At 39.0% G+C, this 18,476-nt stretch overlaps 1 protein-coding gene across 20 annotated transcripts in view; it reads left to right on the forward strand.

The window, feature by feature from the left end:
* Positions 1-18,476, forward strand: part of SIPA1L1 (signal induced proliferation associated 1 like 1) — a 322,135-nt gene that overhangs the window by 131,277 nt on the left and 172,382 nt on the right. The window lies entirely within an intron of this gene.

The raw sequence follows: 18,476 nt of genomic DNA on the forward strand, positions 1-18,476 counted from the left end.
AGTGCGGGGAGGTGTACTGGCTTTACGTTTTGTGCTGGCAGCCTCATGGCACAGTACAGAAAGGACTTGGCAGGAAGGAGGGAGGTGAGGCATGCCAGAATATAGGAGCATGGTGTTAGTTTTAGTAGCTTGAAAATTTTAAATTTCAGTATAACCATGCTTTTCCACCAGTATAAAGGATCAACTTGATGTTTTTTTAAAGGAAAAAAAAAAGCAGCAGCAGTAGCAAGAGAAAAGGTTTGAGGCTACATTTTCTTCTTCTTCTTTTTTAAAATATTTTTATTGATTCCAGAAAAGAAGGGAAAGGGAGAGAGAGAGAGATAGAAGAATCAATGATGAGAGAGAATCCTTGATCAGCTGCCTGCTATACACCCCCTACTGGGAATTGAGCCCACAACCCAGGCATGTGCCCCGAGTCCCAGTTGAACCGCCACCTCCTAGTTCATAGGTGGACACTCAACCACTGAGCCACACTGGCTGGGCGATCACACAGTTTTAAACTCTCACGTATGTGTACAGTTTTATAGATTCCTGTAACTTCCACCACAATTAGGATTCAGAACAGTTTCATAATCCCAATTATAGTCACTTCTCCTCCCACCTATATCCCACAGCAACCACTGGTTTGTATTCCATTCCTATACTTTGTCTTTTTGAGAATGTTATTTAACTTAATGAATTAGACTATCATATGGAGTCATACATATGAGACTGTCTTCCTTCACTTAGCATGCCTTAGAAGTTCGTTGGAGTTGTGTTTGTCAGTTGTTCATTCCTTTTTCTTACTGAGTATTCCATTGTGTGGATGTACCAGTTTGTTTATACATTTGCCTGTTAAAGGACACTTGGGTTGTTTCTAGCTGGGGTGATTATGAGTAGAGCTGCTATAAACATTTGCGTTCAGGTTTTCCTGTTGACATAAGTTTTCACTTCTCTTGGGTAGATACCCAGGTGTGTAGTTTTTAGGTCATAGGGTAAGTGCATGTTTAACTTTATAAGAAACTGCCACGCACTGTATCATTCTGCATTCCCACCAGCAGTGTTTGAGTGTTCCCCTTGCTTCCCTTACCACAGAGTATTGCCAGTATTTGTCATTCCAGCCGTTCTAATAGGTGTGTAGCAGTACCTCGTCGTGGCTTTGTATTTCCCTAATGGCAGGTGAGTGTAGACATCTTTCATGTACTTGCCATCCTTATACCCTCTGTGAAGTGTCCTCTTTCAGCTTTAAATGTTCTGTGTTAACCATTTCTGAGAACAATTATTTAGTACACTGAATATAATCTCTTTTGATAATGGAGGTCATTGTTATGCGCCATAATTAGTATATGGGTTTGGAATCGCCAGGAAGCTTTCCAGGTCATCGAGTGGTTTAAGGCAGCTCCTCTCACTTCCAGGCTCACTTTCCCGCTGTCTGTGCCCGGTTCTGGCAGCCATCCATTTCCCATTACCTTTCTGGTTGACTGCTTTTGTGAAATGATCGCAAACAGGCCTGTTAGAATTGTATTTGATAAAGAATGATGAAGTGCTCTCAGTAAATGCTGCGGGAGCTCTTGTCTCAGTCAAGTACATAAACTCCAACATCTGTTTCAGTGCTTCTCAAACTGGAGCCATGAAGTTGCTGTGTGTGTGTGTGGGGGGGGGGGGGGTCTGTGAACATGATGCATATACACTAAGCATTGTTTATAGGCTGAATAAACAATATAACTTGCAATACATAGTCTACTATTCTTCAGAGGTAATCTGAATTTATTATAATAGTGGGGTTTTTTTCCAGTGTAATTTTTCTACCAGCTCTTTTGCTGCTGCTGCTGCTTTTTCTGCAACTGTGGGGTGAACAGAGGTTATCCAACAGAGCTTTCCTAATCACTTAGATGGTGCTGTTCAAGACCAACCAGGACAGGGTGAGGTACGATTTTTAGTTTGTGTTGTTTAACCATAGGTAGGTGGTTAACCGAATGTTTTTACAGCATGTAGTGTGGCATATTTTTTGCTGAAAGTCCTTTTATGAAAGTGAGGATACTTGTAGGTTCTTCAAATTCTTTGAACAACAGGGCCTATGTGAATTACTATGTGAATTATTATTAATACCAACCTAAACTAAACTAAAAAGTGACAAGAAAAAGTGTATTCCTCAAATCATTGTTGCATACATGAAACGTTTAAATCATGGGTTGCAGGGTTGACTCTTTTTCCATATTCTTCATGTTATTTAATGCATTTACTATAAATAAAACTTGATTAGTGGCTTGGTGGTTTAACACAAAGTTTATAAAATAGAAAAGGAAACTGTTCCCCTGTATGTAATTTATAGAAGCACAATGTCTGTCTATGTGCATATTCTTGATCAAGTTCTTACTTAACTCTCTAAAGTATTTTGCTGTTTTGCATGCCTTATACTGTCAAGTAACTTCTTCAAGATATATGTAATTATACCATAACATGATAATTTGTTATGCGGATATCATATCTTAAATGATCCGTCTTATAGCTTCATTTTCCTCAGTTATTTTTGGTTCTCATTTCAGAATGTTAAGGTAGTAATTCCTTTTATGTTAACAGAAACTATTTAAGCAGAAGTACAAGAGAAAGGTTGTTGATATACTAAATGATCAGCACCCTAATTTTAGTTATACGATATTCAGATATGTAATTTATTTTTTAAAAAATCATACTTACTTAGATTCCCAGATTTCTTCATGATAATCAAGCAAAATTTATCTTTAAGAACTATTGTTCAAAATTATTCAAATGGAAGTAGAAATTTAAAATGTCTCTGACTTGGATGGAGATGATTTATATGGGATATACCCCACCAGAGACCAGGGATATAGTTCCTGATAATGCCACACTAAAATGACCTAAGATGTTTTTATTGAACAGTTATCTACACTTAATTTGTTAGAGGTTAAGAATCTTTGTATATACTTGTTTAAAGTAATTAATTTTAAACATGACAGTATATTAATTGAAAGTAGTGTAAATGTTCCTCTTTTTACGTCTGGGGAGTAGTATTTGAATTCCATTGAGTAATTAACCAGAAAGAAAGATATTGATAAGTTGAACAGTCAGACAATATTGGTAAGGAGCAAAAATGTAGCTTACTCACTGGGGGAAGATATTTGCTATATATAATCTCCATAGATCTATATAGATCAATATAGATCTAGCTCTATATCCAACAGAGGACTCATCCAGTATATATAAAGAACTACAAACCAATGTAAGCCAGACCTTCCATTCTTTCTTCCCCTTCCCCTGACTAAAGACATAAAACTTGAATAGGTAGTTCACAAATGAAGATACTCAGTTGGCCGCTAAGTCTTTTAAAAGCTTTTCAAAATCATTTTTTGTAAGAGAAATGCGAATTAAAATTATAATTATATAGCATTATATTCTCACCAGAATGAAAAAGACGGTTAATTCCAAATGTAGAGCAGCTGGAACTCATTCACACTGATAATGGGAATATCAGTGGGTCCTCTGACCCAGCGATTCTGCTCTTAGGTGTGTACAGACTCAGTAGAAACATGCACATGTGTCCCAAAGAACATGTCCAAAATATTCATAGCAGCATTACTTGTACTAATGCCAAACTAGAAAAGTTAAAATGTTCTAATAGTAAATGTAGAAATACACTGTAGTGTGTTCATATAATGGTACTAATGCTTCATGTTACAATATGGATGAGGTTCACAGGATTAAATGAAAGAAGACAGCATATTCTGTGACCTCATTTATAGAAATTGTTTTGGTTGTGCTGTAGAAAAGCCAGTTCAGAAGCAGGTAGAACCAATCTGTGGTTCTAGAAGTCATAATTAAGATATTTTAATTGGTTTTTGAGAGAGAGAGAGAGAGAGAGAGAGAGAGAGAGAGAGAGAGAGAGAGATACAGACATTGATGTGAGAGCAAAACATCGATTGGCTGTCTCCTGTACGCCCCCTGCTGGAGATCAAGCCCGCAACCCCAGACATGTGCCCTGACCAGGAATCAAACCAGCAACCTTTCAGTGCATGGGACATTGCCCAACCAAATGAGCCACACTGGCCAGGGCCATAATGCTCTTTCTTTATTGAGTAATAGTTACATGGGCGGGTTCACTTTCCAGGCAAGCCACTTTCCCTGAATCTCTGTTCCACCAACCTGGAAGCTCTCCAAACCCTGTCCTTTTGAACTTTTATGGACGCTTCCTTACTAGACACGATTGCTTAAATGATTGACCATTCTCCTGCCCTTGCCCCCTCTCTGGAGGTTGGGGAGGCAGGAGGTGGGACTGAAAGTTCCAACTTTGATCAAATGGTTGGCTCCTTTGGCAGCCAGCCCCTATTCCTTGTTGCTTTCTAAAAGTCACCTCATTGACACTTGTAAGCTCTCATCACTTAGGAAATTCCAAGAGTTTAGGGACCTGTGAGCCAGGAAGCTGACTGAACAAAGACCATCTACATATTTGGCCACCTGAATGACTAAAGATGTAATTCTTATGTCTCACAATATTGTACTACTATAAGGATCTTTGTAAAGTCTGAATATTTAAAGGGCCAAACACAAAATTTCTTGGCTGTTAGGTTAGGAATAAACTACAGTGGGTTTATGAAATATGAAACCTATCATTGTTTACAAAAAATATCACAGAGAACTTACACTGGCCAGGTGGCTCGGTAGGAACATTGTCCCATACACCAAAAGGTTTCAGGTTTGATTCCTGTTCAGGGCACATACCTAAATTGCTGGTCGGATCCCCAGTTGGGGCTTGTGGGAGGCTATCTAGCGATGTTTCTCTCTCATATCTCTCTCTTTAAAAAAGTCAATAAAGCCCCCAGCTGATGTGGCTCGGGTTGGGCATTGACCCAAGAACCAAGAGGTCTCCAGTTCCATTCCTGGTCAGAGCATATGCTGGCCTTGCGGGCTTGGTCCCCAGTAGGGGACGAGCAAGAGGCAGCCAATCCATGATGTTCCTCTCTCATAGATGTTTCTATCTCTCTGTCCCTCTCCTTTCCTCTCTCTCTCAAAAAGTTTTTTTCAATAAAAATACATTTTTTTAAAAATCAATAAAATATCCTTGGGTGAGGATTTAAAAAATATTAATGTTGCAGAGAACTAAAATAAGGTGCTGGTAAGTCCTATTACTAGTGATCTTGTTGGTTCATAGAGAATTTTTTTTATTTGTAATAATGTAAATCTACTTATGGTATAATATACTTCTTAGCTAATAAAATTTTATCACCTTTGTATTTTCATAAAACTCCAGCACTTAACATATTCTGCAATATGTTAAGGTTCTTTATGTTTCTTTTCCCTATAGGCTGTAATTTTCTTTAGGGCAGGCACTATTTATTTCTCCTAACATAAACTGTTGCTTATATTAAATCATCAGAGAATGTTTTTAAAAAGAATGAAAATCAATTAGCAAGTAAAAAAAAATGTTGATTGTCTTCACATTTTATAGAAGACAGGGATAAAATCCTGGAGGTTGTGAATTTTGCTATATATTTCCCTTATATATAGGACAAAATTAGTTGCAATGGTTTGGGTGATGATCATGTAACATCTATCCTGTTACCTCCATTGAAAAAATGTTCTTAATATATGTCAGTGTAATGAACTTTGTCTAAGTTTAGCCTCAAATGGTATAGATAATATTGTTTAAAAATTGGAACATCTGGACTCATGTTTGATAGGTAGCTCATTTTATTCAAAGAGCAATGCTGTGAAAGTGCTTTGTAAATTGCAAAGTTTTACAACTAGAAGGTTGTAAAGGAATTCTCTGGCATGGTACCTATTCTGTCTTTGATTCTGAACCCATGTTTAAATTAATAATGGCTTTAAAATGTTTTATGGGTAAATCACTGGCCTAACATAAGTTGATTATGCTGAAGAAATATTTTAAGATGTGAATTTCATTGATTTTATTATCTGTGCATAATCACAAGATACTGGGGTATAATAAATGTATTGGTTGGCAAGTTTGGTTTCCTTAGTTGTAAAACTTTTAAAAATGTGTAGTGAATTGCAATTTAGAGGGCTAATTGTGATTATGCTAATTTCCAAAGGTGTTTGATGTTGTAAATGTTTCATTAAATATTTTTCTTTAAATTTTTATCTCCCTAGATAACCCACTTGTTGAGGTTAAAGAACCAATGAAATTGCCAGTAAAAATTAATATGCATATATATATATATTTAATGATTTTAATAAACTATTTTGGAATAATTTTATATTTACAAAAAACTTATAAAGATGTGAATATGCATTTTAAATTGTCCTAAGTGATAGTTCTTTATTTAGTATTTCTATTAATGTTTACTATTTTTAGTAAAAATACCTTTGCTTCTGATTTTTGTACAGTGGAAAAGATTTTTGCTTTAGAGTATTATTATGTTTAAATGAAAGTATGCTAGTTTAGTTGTTCTTTGCCCTTAAATGTCCATTTTCCTGCACTGTAAAAATGGCTGTCAACTATATGGAGAGCTGTGAAACAAATATGTATATATATGATTTGTGATTTACACTTATGAGCATGAATAAACTATTGAATCAGGACCACAGGGATCATTAAATTATAGAATCAGAAATCCTGCCTGGAGAAATGCTCACAATTTTATGTTTTTATAAAATAAAGTAGTTTAAAATAGCATGTGCCAAATTTTTATTTCCCTCTATTCTCCTCTTTTCTATTGTAGTTGTATAGTAACATGAGAGAGTAGTTTGTAAGGACAGAGAGATACCACATTTTATTGAATTTAAGATGCTTTCAATTAATTGTAAGATATATCATTAATTTATGTATCATTAAGAGAAAAGACCACAGCCTCTTAAAGTATGATAAGATGTCACTGATAATAAGATACATCCTGATTTCATCATTTCCGAATTTTCCATCTTTCTCTTTACTGAATGATTATTCACTCTCCTAGGTTGTTGCCTAAAAAAACGTTTCTCAACCCCGATTCTTCCCCGAACTCTAGTACCTTTCTTTTTTCCCTCAGATTACCACTCCTAGCATTGTCTGACTCCCAGATACTTCTTCACCTCAGTTACTTATTAATCAATTCTTTGCATAAGACTCAAGCCTCTGCCATTTTGCTGAAACTGCTCTCTGAGGTCCCCAGTAGCTTTCTAATTTTATTTTATTTTTTTATTTTTTTATTTTTTTTAAATATATTTTACTGATTTTTTTACAGAGAGGAAGGGAGAGGGATAGAGAGCCAGAAACATCGATGAGAGAGAAACATCTATCAGCTGCCTCCTGCACACCCCCCACTGGGGATGCGCCCGCAACCAAGGTACATGCCCTTGACCGGAATCAAACCCGGGACCCTTGAGTCCGCAGGCCGACGCTCCATCCACTGAGCCAAACCGGTTCTGGCAGCTTTCTAATTTTAGTTCACTTGTTAAACCTCTTGCTGCTCTTACATTTGGTTCTCCCAGCTCTCTCCAGCCTCTCTCCTGAGCACTGCAGTTTTTGTCTCTGTGCCAATTTTACAATCCCGTGATGCAGATTTTCTTCCTATTTCATCTACGGTATTATTAAAAGAATATTAAAACATGAAAGAAATGCTCCATAAATGTATCATCCATTTATCATTAATTATTTCCATTTTTTGCATATTCTCATCCTTGGCTTGACCACATGCAAGCACCCCTCCCTCCCTCCCTTCCTTCCTTCCTTTTTCCTTTCTGTCTTTCTTTTACCTAGTTGTAATTTTGGTAGGCATATTATTTTATTTTTTACCTTCACATGATAGCAATTATTTTCCCATGGTCCATATGACCTTTAATATTGTCACATTAAGGGGCAATAAATTATAGATTATAGTGTTGATACACTATAATTTTCTATATAATATTTCTATTGTTGGAAAGTTGACTTGTTTCCAGATTCTTTGTCTTTTTTGTTTAATAATAACATTTTAACAGAGTATATTTTCATTCATATAACCAACCTTTTGCTTCCGTTGCATTTTTTACATAAAATCCATTTCTGGGAGTGCCATAGATTATAAGGCTTTTGAACATTTCGCTAAACATTACCTGCTTTTAAAGATGTGAAACCAGTTTATAGAGCCACAGGCAGTTTTAATTCTAGGCTTACCAGTGTCAAATGCACAAAAATTATTTTACTAATGTAGTAAGTGTACAAGATATTACTTTTGTCAATTTGATAGTTCTAAAATGATAACTACTTCATTTTTGTTCTAATATTTATTTCTTTACTAATGAGGGTAAACATTTCCATTCTGTTTAACATTGAATTAATAGTTCCTTATGGATTCTATCTATGTTCTATATCGTATTTATCTAATAATCTAATACAAAAGTCTTAACAAGGAAACCTGTGTAGGTTGTAGAATTTCTAAATTGACTTTTTTAAAACCAAATGTGCAGAGGTAGTCCTGCTTATTCACAGACTGGTGGCTTTTGCCACTGTGATGCTTTAAATTCTTGTAAATCTCATGTTAAATGGACTTTTCCCTCTTCTCCTTACATAGAAATTTGGAGGAAAACTTGCTAACTTTTTCCCTTTGTTAACTGGCCAGTTTTCTTATTATGGTAGTGTAAGTGGTTCTCTTATATGCAACAATTTGAGGAAAATGTTGCTGAATTGTGCTTAATATTTTTTTCTTTCTTTGCTTTTTACTCGAAAATGCTTTTAACATATAGGATAAAATTTAAGTAATTTAAATATTACATGATAATTCCGGTCATAAAAAAAATGGCTTTCAAATAGTTGGTATATATAACATTTATGTTGACAGGAATTAGAGAGACATCTTTCTGAATTGACCTTAACCGATTGACGTGGAGTAGTTTCATGGGCAGTTTAGACGTGAATTTTTTGCTGTTTATTTAACCATGGACTCCAATCTCTTTTTACAGCCCCAATCTCACAATGAATGGATTTGAGCTGTAATCTGTACACCAACTTAATTGGTTTTAAAATCATTCTTGAACCTCTCACTCTTTGAACTTGCTCTTCCTTTTACTGACATGATGGCCATTTCCTAAAGGTCCATCCATAGTTACCATCCCCTTTTATGCATTCTTTTTTGCGAGCTCAACCTTCTTCTATTTTAGCATATTTCAAACCCACCTGAAACCACAAAACCATAACTCAAGCCCTGGCTTCTCAAACCAGCTGTGTGTGTGTGTGTTTAAAAAACATATATTTTTATTGATTGCAGAGAGAGGGAGAGAGATATAGAAACATCAATGATGAGAGACAATCATTGATCAGCTGCCCCCAGCATGCCCCCTACTGGGGATCGAGCCAGCAACCCAGGCATGTGCCCTGACTAGTAATCAAACTGTGACCTTGTGGTTCATAGGTGAACGCTCAACCACTGAGCCACAGCAGCCTGGCATCAGCCATGTTTTTAACTTTTCTGGAGTCTGTTGTTTACAGCAGTTTCACAAGCTTAAGTGCCTGGCCAACAATGTAAGTGAGTAAAAGCAGGCCTGAGGGTAAGAAAAACTATTTTTCTACACTAAGAAAAACAACAGAGAGAGTAGAGTGATAAATGGCCATTGACATAGGCTCAGGGTCAGGAAGACAGTACTGGGGGCCGTAGAGAGTGGGAGACTACAGGCCCCATACAGGCTGTTTGGCTCCAGCCACTGTTGCTGTTTGGGAATATGGGCTGGAAGTTACCAGATCTCCAGAGAAGCTGTAAATCAGGACTTTCATGTTAAGTATCCTGAATTTTAAGGGATGGTTTGAATTTTTGTAAAATATTGCATGGGCCAAAGAAAATATGCCAGTGGACCAAGTTCAGTTTATAGGCTCTCAGTTTATAACCTCATCCTGTAAAGGCACTTTAAATTTTGTATATTAGCGTCAAGTACTCCTGTGTCCCCCATTCTTTCCTTTGGTTTCTGTGCTCACCTACTGGGACAGTGGTCGGCAAACTCATTAGTCAACAGAGCCAAATATCATCAGTACAACGATTGAAATTTCTTTTGAGAGCCAAATTTTTTAAACTTAAACTATATAGGTAGGTACATTGTTATTAACTTAATTAGGGTACTCCTAAGGCTTAGGAAGAGCCACACTCAAGGGGCCAAAGAGCCGCATGTGGCTCGAGAGCCGCAGTTTGCCGACCACAGTACTGGGAGAACCATCCACCCAGTTATTTTAGCTAGGGCCATCCAAATCATCATTGACACCTTTCTCCCTCATTACTTCTTATTTTGAGAGAGATATGGATCAAAGAAAAAGCTTTTCATGAATGAAGGAAGATTTGAACATGTTTATAGGCAGAAGGGAAGAGGCCAGGGGAGAGGATAATGGACAGAGCTCTGTGTCCACCTGGGATGGGATTCAGGATGTGGGATCCAGCTGCTCCCTCCATGATCCGATGCTGACCTACCCTTCATAGTTTATTTCCCAATAATCGTATTTTAACCCCAAATAATTATCTTTTTTTTTGTGGATGGCATATTTCCTTGAAATTCTTGAGGAACTTTATTATACTTTAAAACATGTTGTTTTCCCATATTCTTATTTTTCTTAGGCATTCTTGAATTTGATACTCCTTTCCATGTTGTTGATTTTCATAGAGTGGATGTGTGGGGGAGGTAAACCTTTCCTCTACCCTCCTAGGCTCTCTGGCTGGGCCTGAGAAGGAAATTGGCATAGATTAACAGGAGAATAGCCTACAATTAAAAACAATAACAAAAACAAGAAACCCATGTACATGGGAGATTTCTCAGGAAAATAAGACACACAAAAAAACAGTTAGGCCTAAGTGTTTATATATTGGTTTGAACAAAGAATAGTCATTGTGAAAAAGTAAAATCTATGGGAGGTTAAAGGAAGATAACAGCGTTATTTAAAGCTTTGTTTGCACAGATTATTCTCAACCTCAACTCCCTGTCCCTGGTCATCAGAGTTCTTTCCCCCCAGGTGCAGGGAGAGCGTCTTCCAAATGGGAGTTTTATCTTCTGTTTTCTGGAAGAAAAGGGAGGTTAGAGTGCCTTTATGCCCCTGTTGTTTTTTAAGTCAAAATAATACTCCAAATCCACATGTTTGAGGGTGTCGTGTTCTAAACCCCTTTGATTTTTTTTTTTGAATCCTCACCCGAGGATATTTTTCCCATTGATTTTTAGAGGGAGTGAAAGGGGGGTAGGGAGAGAGTGAGGGAGGGAGGAAGACAGAGACAGAGAGATTGATTGGTTACCTTCTGCATGCACCCCAGGGCTGGGGATCGAACCTGCAACCCAGGTACTTTTCTTGACTCTGAATTAAATCTGAAACCCTTAGGTTCGAAGGCCAACACTCTAACCACTGAGCAAACAGTCCAGGGCACCCCTTCGATTTCTTTATTGTAGATTTATTTGTAGCAGATGATACTACCAAAAGGTTGAATTCTGTGTTATAGAGATTCTGTTCGCCTGTAGCACCTGTGGGCTTTGATTTATAGGAGCCTTGACAGGGGCAAGCCATGTTGGGTAGGGTGGATTTTCCCATTAGATGTGTGGGGTCCTTGCCTTCTGAGTGCAGGTAGACTGTAAGTAATAAGTTACTTGGGACATGGTCCAGTTTCTCTAGTCCCAGGGATCACACTGGTATTTCTCATGGCTTTAATCTAGGGCTAATGCCACCCACAGCTTCTCATGGCCAGAGAAGAGGTTGACATGGTGTCATGGTCTTCAGTTTACCTGGTTCATCATCCACAGTATGCTGCTTCTCCCAGAATCTGCTGACCCAGTTTTGGGTTTTTCTAGGTTCTGCCAGGACAACTTTTTTTGAGATCTAGCCTCTTATTTCCAAGGGGTTACTGGTCTTTCAGGTCTTTTGAGTTTTGTCTTCAATCTGTATGCTTTCTGTTTCTTAGAATTTATCAGTGCTCTGGTCTGTTGATGTCATCTGTACTGAGATTTCCTGTACTTCTGTGAATTTTTGTATATTTTATATTTCTTATTAAATTTCATGAAATAGGAGGGGGGGGAGGTAAATTTGTGGGGTGTTAACAGTTTTGATCCAATAATCTTTTCTTTTTATACAGTTTTGCTTTTTTTATTTTTGCTCATGCTGTTTTCCTTTAATCTCCTCTCTATATGTACAGATCTGAAATTTGCCATTTACTTTTTTAAAAATGTTTTTTTGTTATTATTATTACTAGAGGCTCGGTGCACAAAAATTTGTGCACTTGGGGGGGTTGCGGGGAGTCCCTCAGCCAGGCCTGCGCCCATCTGCAGTCCAGGACCCCTTGGGGGATGTCCACCTGTCAACTTAGGCCCACTCCCCGGGGGATCAGGCCTAAGCTTGCAGTCAGACATCCTTCTGGCAGCCAGGGAGCCCTCAGGGGATGTCTGACTAAAGGCTTAGGCCCCCAAGGGAGCTATGATGAGGAAGCTGGGGTGACAGAGGAGCCACGCTGTCCCGCCCCGCCACCCTGGGTTGGGTCGCACACAGGACACTCGGACGGCGGCTGGGCGGGCCAGCGGAACGCTGTTGCCCCGCCCGGCCGCCGCGAGTTGAGTTTCACACGGGACGCCTGGGTCAAGTGACACACGGGACGCCCAGACAGCGGCCAGGCGGGCCGGCCGATTGCTGCTCCCCCCCCCCCCCCCCCCCGGCCGCCCCTGGTCAGGTTGCACAGGGGACGCCCAGACAGTGGCCAGGTGGGCCAGCCGATCGTTGCTGCCCTGCCCGGCCACCCTGGGTTGGGTAGCACACGGGACGCCTGGGTGGGCCGGTGGATCGCTGCTGCCCCGCCTGGCCGCCCAGGGTCGGGTCGCACATGGGACGCCCGCTGCCCCGGGTCGCAGATAGCAGGCCCAGATGGCGGCAGGGCAGGCGGGATGGCCCTGTCCTGCCCCACCGCCTCGGGTGGCAAATAGCAGGCCCGGATGGTGGCGGGGCAGGCAGGATGGCGCTGACCCGCCCTGCCTTTAGTATGCAAATTAGCCACCATCTTTGTTGGCGGTTAATTTGCATATCGCGCTGATTAGCCAATGGGAGGGGTAGCGAAGGTATAGTCAATTACCATGTTTGTCTATTATTAGATAGGATTGATTTCAGAGAGGAAGGGAGAGGGAGAGAGAGATGGAAATATCAACCATGAGAAAGAATCATTGATCAGCTGCCTCCTGCACGCCCCCTCCTGGAGATCGAGCCTGCAACCCGGGCATGTGCCCTTGACTGGAATCGAAACCAGGACCCTTCAGTCCACAGGCCAATGCTCTATCCACTGAGCCAAACCATTTAGAGCTGCCATTTACTTTTGATACATCTGTGAGATTGTTCATGAGATTTTTTGGCTTGGAATGTTTTTGCCCCGTTGTTCTACCTGGGAAATGCTATTAGGGAAGCACAAAGCTCAGTAGCTTAAGTCAAGGCCTACGTTCAAAATTGGGTTCCACTGCTACTAGTAGCTGTGTCACCTTGTGGAATTATGTCTCTAGCTCTTCCTTCCCTCCTGAGAATTATGGGTAATAATAGCATCTGCCACTTAATATTTTTTTCGAACAATCAGATGGGATAGTCAAGTTAAAACACCTGGGACATAGTAAATCCTGAAACATTGTTAGCTTAAAAAGTTTAGATGCATTAAGTTCTTACCTGGGCAACTCCACCCTCTTTGCTTTGCCTGATTTCCTTCCAGCCCTCCTCTTCCTTTTCTCCAGACCCCAAGTTAGAACTAATATTGCCCTGCTCTTCCCTCAGCATTTTAAAAGCTGTAGTAGTGCACATCTCACAGTTTACTTTTATTTTAGTTAGTCGGGGGGTATCTCAGTCATTAGGTATGCTTTTTTGGTAGGCACATGATGCCTTTTCCCCCAGGTGAAGGGAATTAAATTAAGGCATTTCTTTCCTTGTTTGATTTTAAATAAAAAAACCTTTAAAACTCATAGTGGGTTTCCTATTTTGCCTGGTATATCAGTACCGGTTCTCTAGAGAAACAGAACCAGTAGAAATACATAAGCTGATGCTCAAGTCTTGAATGAGAATTTCTCCTTTATGGAACCTAGTCTTTGATATTAAGGCCTTCAACTGATTGGATGAGGCCCACCCAAATTATTGAGGATAATCTCCTTTACTAAAATGTCAAATGATTATAGCTGTTTTTTTTCAGCAATACCTAGATTAGTATTTGATTAAATAACTGAGTACTATAGCCTAGCTAACTTAACACATAAACTAACCACCACACCTACTGTTTAGGCTTAACCAGTGTAGAAAGACACTATCTGATTGGTTAATTATTATAGCAATAAATTTTAGGCTATAGATACTGATGTCATCAAACATCCAATTGAATATTCATGCATCTAGTTCTTAACAACAGTGTTGTTTTTAGTGTATGGTGATGGTGAGGTTTGTGCATGTTTATCCAACTTGTCTGAGAAGTATGTTCTCCCCATTTTGAGTAAATATGACAGTTATGATTTGAGCCTGTTTCCTTCATGCTTATTTTCAGTGAAAAGATCTGTATATTGGCTAGATTTCAAAAATTTTGTAAAGAACCTGGTTATTTAGAATTCAGGCCAAGTGCACAGTTGTTACTGTATAGGAAAGCAAACACTGCCTTCTGATTATTCAGTGTGCTCTGAGAAAAAAAGGAATGGAGAATTTGTGTAGTGAAATTATGGCTTAATAAATTCAATGACTGTTAGGCTGATGCACTTATTACATACCATCAAGAATGAAAAATAATGGTTCCCCTGACATATCCCTAGTGTATTCCATTGCAGTTCATTTCTTCTGTTAATCTGTATAACTCCTTCTTATGTAAGTAAAGATTGTCACCTCTGCTTAAAGTAGAACTCTGTTCTATGGACCACAGAACTGCTCTTTTTAAACTAATGCTGTTAGAAAGCAAACAAAATGAATTAGAGCTGAATCAGCTAGAACTGTCACTTGATGTCTTTATGTAATTTCCCATCTGTTGTAAAGATTTTGTACATACTCCCACCATATAAAATATGGACCATGATCTAAATTCTGAACACTATTTTATAACATTTAAAATAAAGAAAAATAGATTGTACCTTTGCTGCCAAATGTAAATACGTAGCTTATACTTTTCCCAGTTGTTAAAATTTGCTAGTCTTATTATATGATGTGAAGAACGTTTTGCTTTGAGGGTGGTTGGTAGGCTCCTGAGTGCTCCTCATTCTGACTTTGGCCGTGTCAGTTAGCAATGGTTGCACCACAGCTGATCATTATCAGAGGGCCATACAACTGTGAGCAGTGTTTTGTTTTTAATCCAGTTTTACTGATTTGAAAAGTTGTTTAATTTTTTTGATAGAAGGATATATATAAAAATAAATATAAAAAACCATATATTTTGTTAATCCTCACCAAATGATGTTTTTTCCATTGCTTCTTCCGAGAGAGTAGAAGGGAGAGGAGAAGAGAGGTATGGGTGAGGGGGGTGGAGAAAAAGAGAGGGAAGAGAGAGAAACAGAAATATCAATGTGAGAGACACATCAACTGATTGCCTCCCACATGTGCCCTGACCTGGGATGGGGCGTGAACCCTGCAACCCAGGTACATGCCCTTGACCAGGAATCAAACCCGCAACCCATCTGTGCGTGGACCAATGCTCTAACCAATGAGGACACTGGCCAGGGCTAAAACAATATATTTTTTAAATGAATCCACAACACAATTGGTATGAACCTAAGAGAAGCAATCACACCTGTGGTGGTTGCTGACTGACAAAATAACAGATTTTTTTCTTTCCTCTTTTGCTCTTTATTTCACTCATGATATAAGCTCATAGTTACAGAATGTGAATCCATATAATGTGATGCCCATGATCTTGTTGTTTCTGGAATTTTCATATTCTCTGCCTCTCCTAATATGTTTGGGCCCAACCCTCGTAATTAAGTAGCCTCCTATTATCCCTGGAAAGTTCCAATTAAATTTTAGACACAGTATAGCAGGGGTGGGGAACCTTTTTTCTGCCAAGGACCATTTGGGTATTTAGAACATCATTCACGGGCCATACAAAATTATCAGCTTTAAAATTGGCCTGCTATATTTGGTCACACATTTAATTAACTCACCCCTAATGCCCTGGCAGGACCAGACCAAATGATTTCGCAGGCCTTATACGGTCCTTGGGTTGGATGTTCCCCACCACTGGTACAGAGGGACAAGATGACACCAAGGTATAGACATGGTTTAAAATATGCAGGCCTAGAAAGTCAAGACTAATTTTATCTGCCAGGGTTGCTTCCTCATTTGAAAAGTTAAAACTTCCTACCCACTTATCTGTTAGATTGGAGGCAAGTGTGATACTGAAAAGAAATCCCTTCATCAGCCTTTGAAGAATGAAGTCAGCTTTTAAAATGTCATAATTTTTGTCCAAAAGGCAAGCCCATTGACCTTCCAAATTGTGTTTCTAAGCTGTTTTTGTTACCCTCGTTTCTTTATGGGATATTCAGCTGAGTATGTTAAAATGTAGGGGCTTATTTCCACCAGTCTCTTCGTCCACCATCTGTTACTTTCCCCGCTCCCTCAGGGTTGCATTCTGCTCCTGACACTCCTGTGTGTTCCATCTGATCACCACTCTTCTCCAAAGTCCCACTTGGGACTCAGAGCAGAGGTTGAGCTACACTGCAGACATCACCTTCAGCAAAGGGAGGCTTCATGGCTCTGCTTTGTGAGGATACAGAGCTTGCTGGTGCATCAGTGTTTGATGTCCAGGGAGAATGAGCTATGAGAAAGCAGCCACTTATAGAATTGGCCCATATTCTTTGTTAAAAAAATTAAAATGTCTTACTTTTTATTCAAGCATAACACACATAAAGATAAGTGAATCATAAGTGAACGCTTTGATGAATTTTCTCATATTGAGCATAGTCATGAAACCACCACTCAAATCAGAGAATCCAATATCACTAGCCCACCAAAATTCCCCCTTCCACCTCCTCCTGGTCTCTACTATCCCCCCACACTCAGAGGCAACTGTTATCTCATGAACTTGTTGTCTCTGGAATTTTTGTAAAAAGTAGTTTTACTTACTTTGAACTTTACTAAGATGGCATCATACAGTTTTGTATTTTCTCAGATATCTGGCTTTTTTGTTTCAGCATTATGTTTGTGAGATTCATTTGTGTTGTTGCATTCTTTATAGTTCATTCATGTTCATTACTGTATAGCACTCAGACTACAGCCTGTGCTGGCTGCCTGCTTTTGTAAATAAGGTTTGATTGGAACACAGACCCACCCATTCATTTCCGTGTGTCTGGGGCCGTTTTCCCACTCCAAAGGCAAAGTCCAGCAGTTGCAACAGGGCACAGAGACCTTATGGCCTGCAAAGCCAAAAATACTTGCTATCTGGCCCTTTTCAGAAAACGCTGACTGACCCCTGCTGAATAGTATTCAGTTGTATGAATACGCCACAGTTTATTTTTACTGAGTTTTGTCTTTTTTGAATATTATTGTATGTGTGTCTGGGACGATGTGTCTGTATGTGCATTCCTGGTAGGCATTTCCCTAGCAGTGGAATTGCTGGGCCACAGTGTATATATCTATGCTCCGCCTTATTAGATATTGAGGAACAGTTGTCTAGTCCTCACTCGCACCAGCAGTGCATGAGAGCTTAATTGCTCCAGGTCCTAAGACTTGTGTCCTCAGATCTTCATTTTTAGTCATTTAGTCATTTTTAGTCAGTATATAATTTTATGTCACTGTGGTTTTAATGTGTATTCTCTTGGTAAATGATTGAGATTAAGCACCTTTTCCTATGCTTATTGTCACTTGGATATCTTGTGTGGGTGCTCTGTCTTTTTCTTACTGTTTTATGTGAATTCTGTATGTATTCTATATGAGTCCTTTGGAGGATATATATATTGAAAACATCTTCTTTCATGCTGAGACTTGCACCCTTATTTTTTAAGGTGTTTTTTATTTTATCTTTCTGAACCTGTAGGGGATCAGGATATGTACCCCACAATATGCCAATGGTGGCATATTTTGAACTGAAGGAACTTGAGAAATAGCAGACACAGGAAGACCTGTCTTCCCCCATCTGCCTGAAAGCAGGGCATAAGTTTCCATTTTTAAAGGTGCACCCATCTTCCAACCAGAAGGAGGAAAAAGATTTTTATCACCAGAAATTAGTCTTCATAACAGATCTTACTAACCAATTCTTATCTACCATACATTTTTTTCTTAGTCATATTTCTACAATTTATCATCCTTACGAATCCAAACCTTTTCCTTTGTTTAGTCACTTCTCTAAAATGCATTGCCCTTTGTTAAAATGGTATATAAGTCCCATAACTGCCTCTTTGGCATTTTACTTCTTTTCTGTGATATCCCCCTGCATATAAAAATATTAACATCAATAAAGAAATATATGCCTGTCCTCCTATTAATTTGTTTTTATCAGTTTACTTTGCATGTGCCCAGGAACTGAACATGAGAGGGTAGAGGAAGTTTTTGTCTCCTGCAAACACAGAGGCAAGTGAAACTAGACATATTATTTGTAGATACAGGACAGTAGCTGTCCTCGGCCTTG

The sequence above is a fragment of the Myotis lucifugus genome, unplaced genomic scaffold (assembly GCF_000147115.1).
Source record: "Myotis lucifugus unplaced genomic scaffold, Myoluc2.0 scaffold_207, whole genome shotgun sequence".
Lineage (NCBI taxonomy): Eukaryota > Metazoa > Chordata > Mammalia > Chiroptera > Vespertilionidae > Myotis > Myotis lucifugus.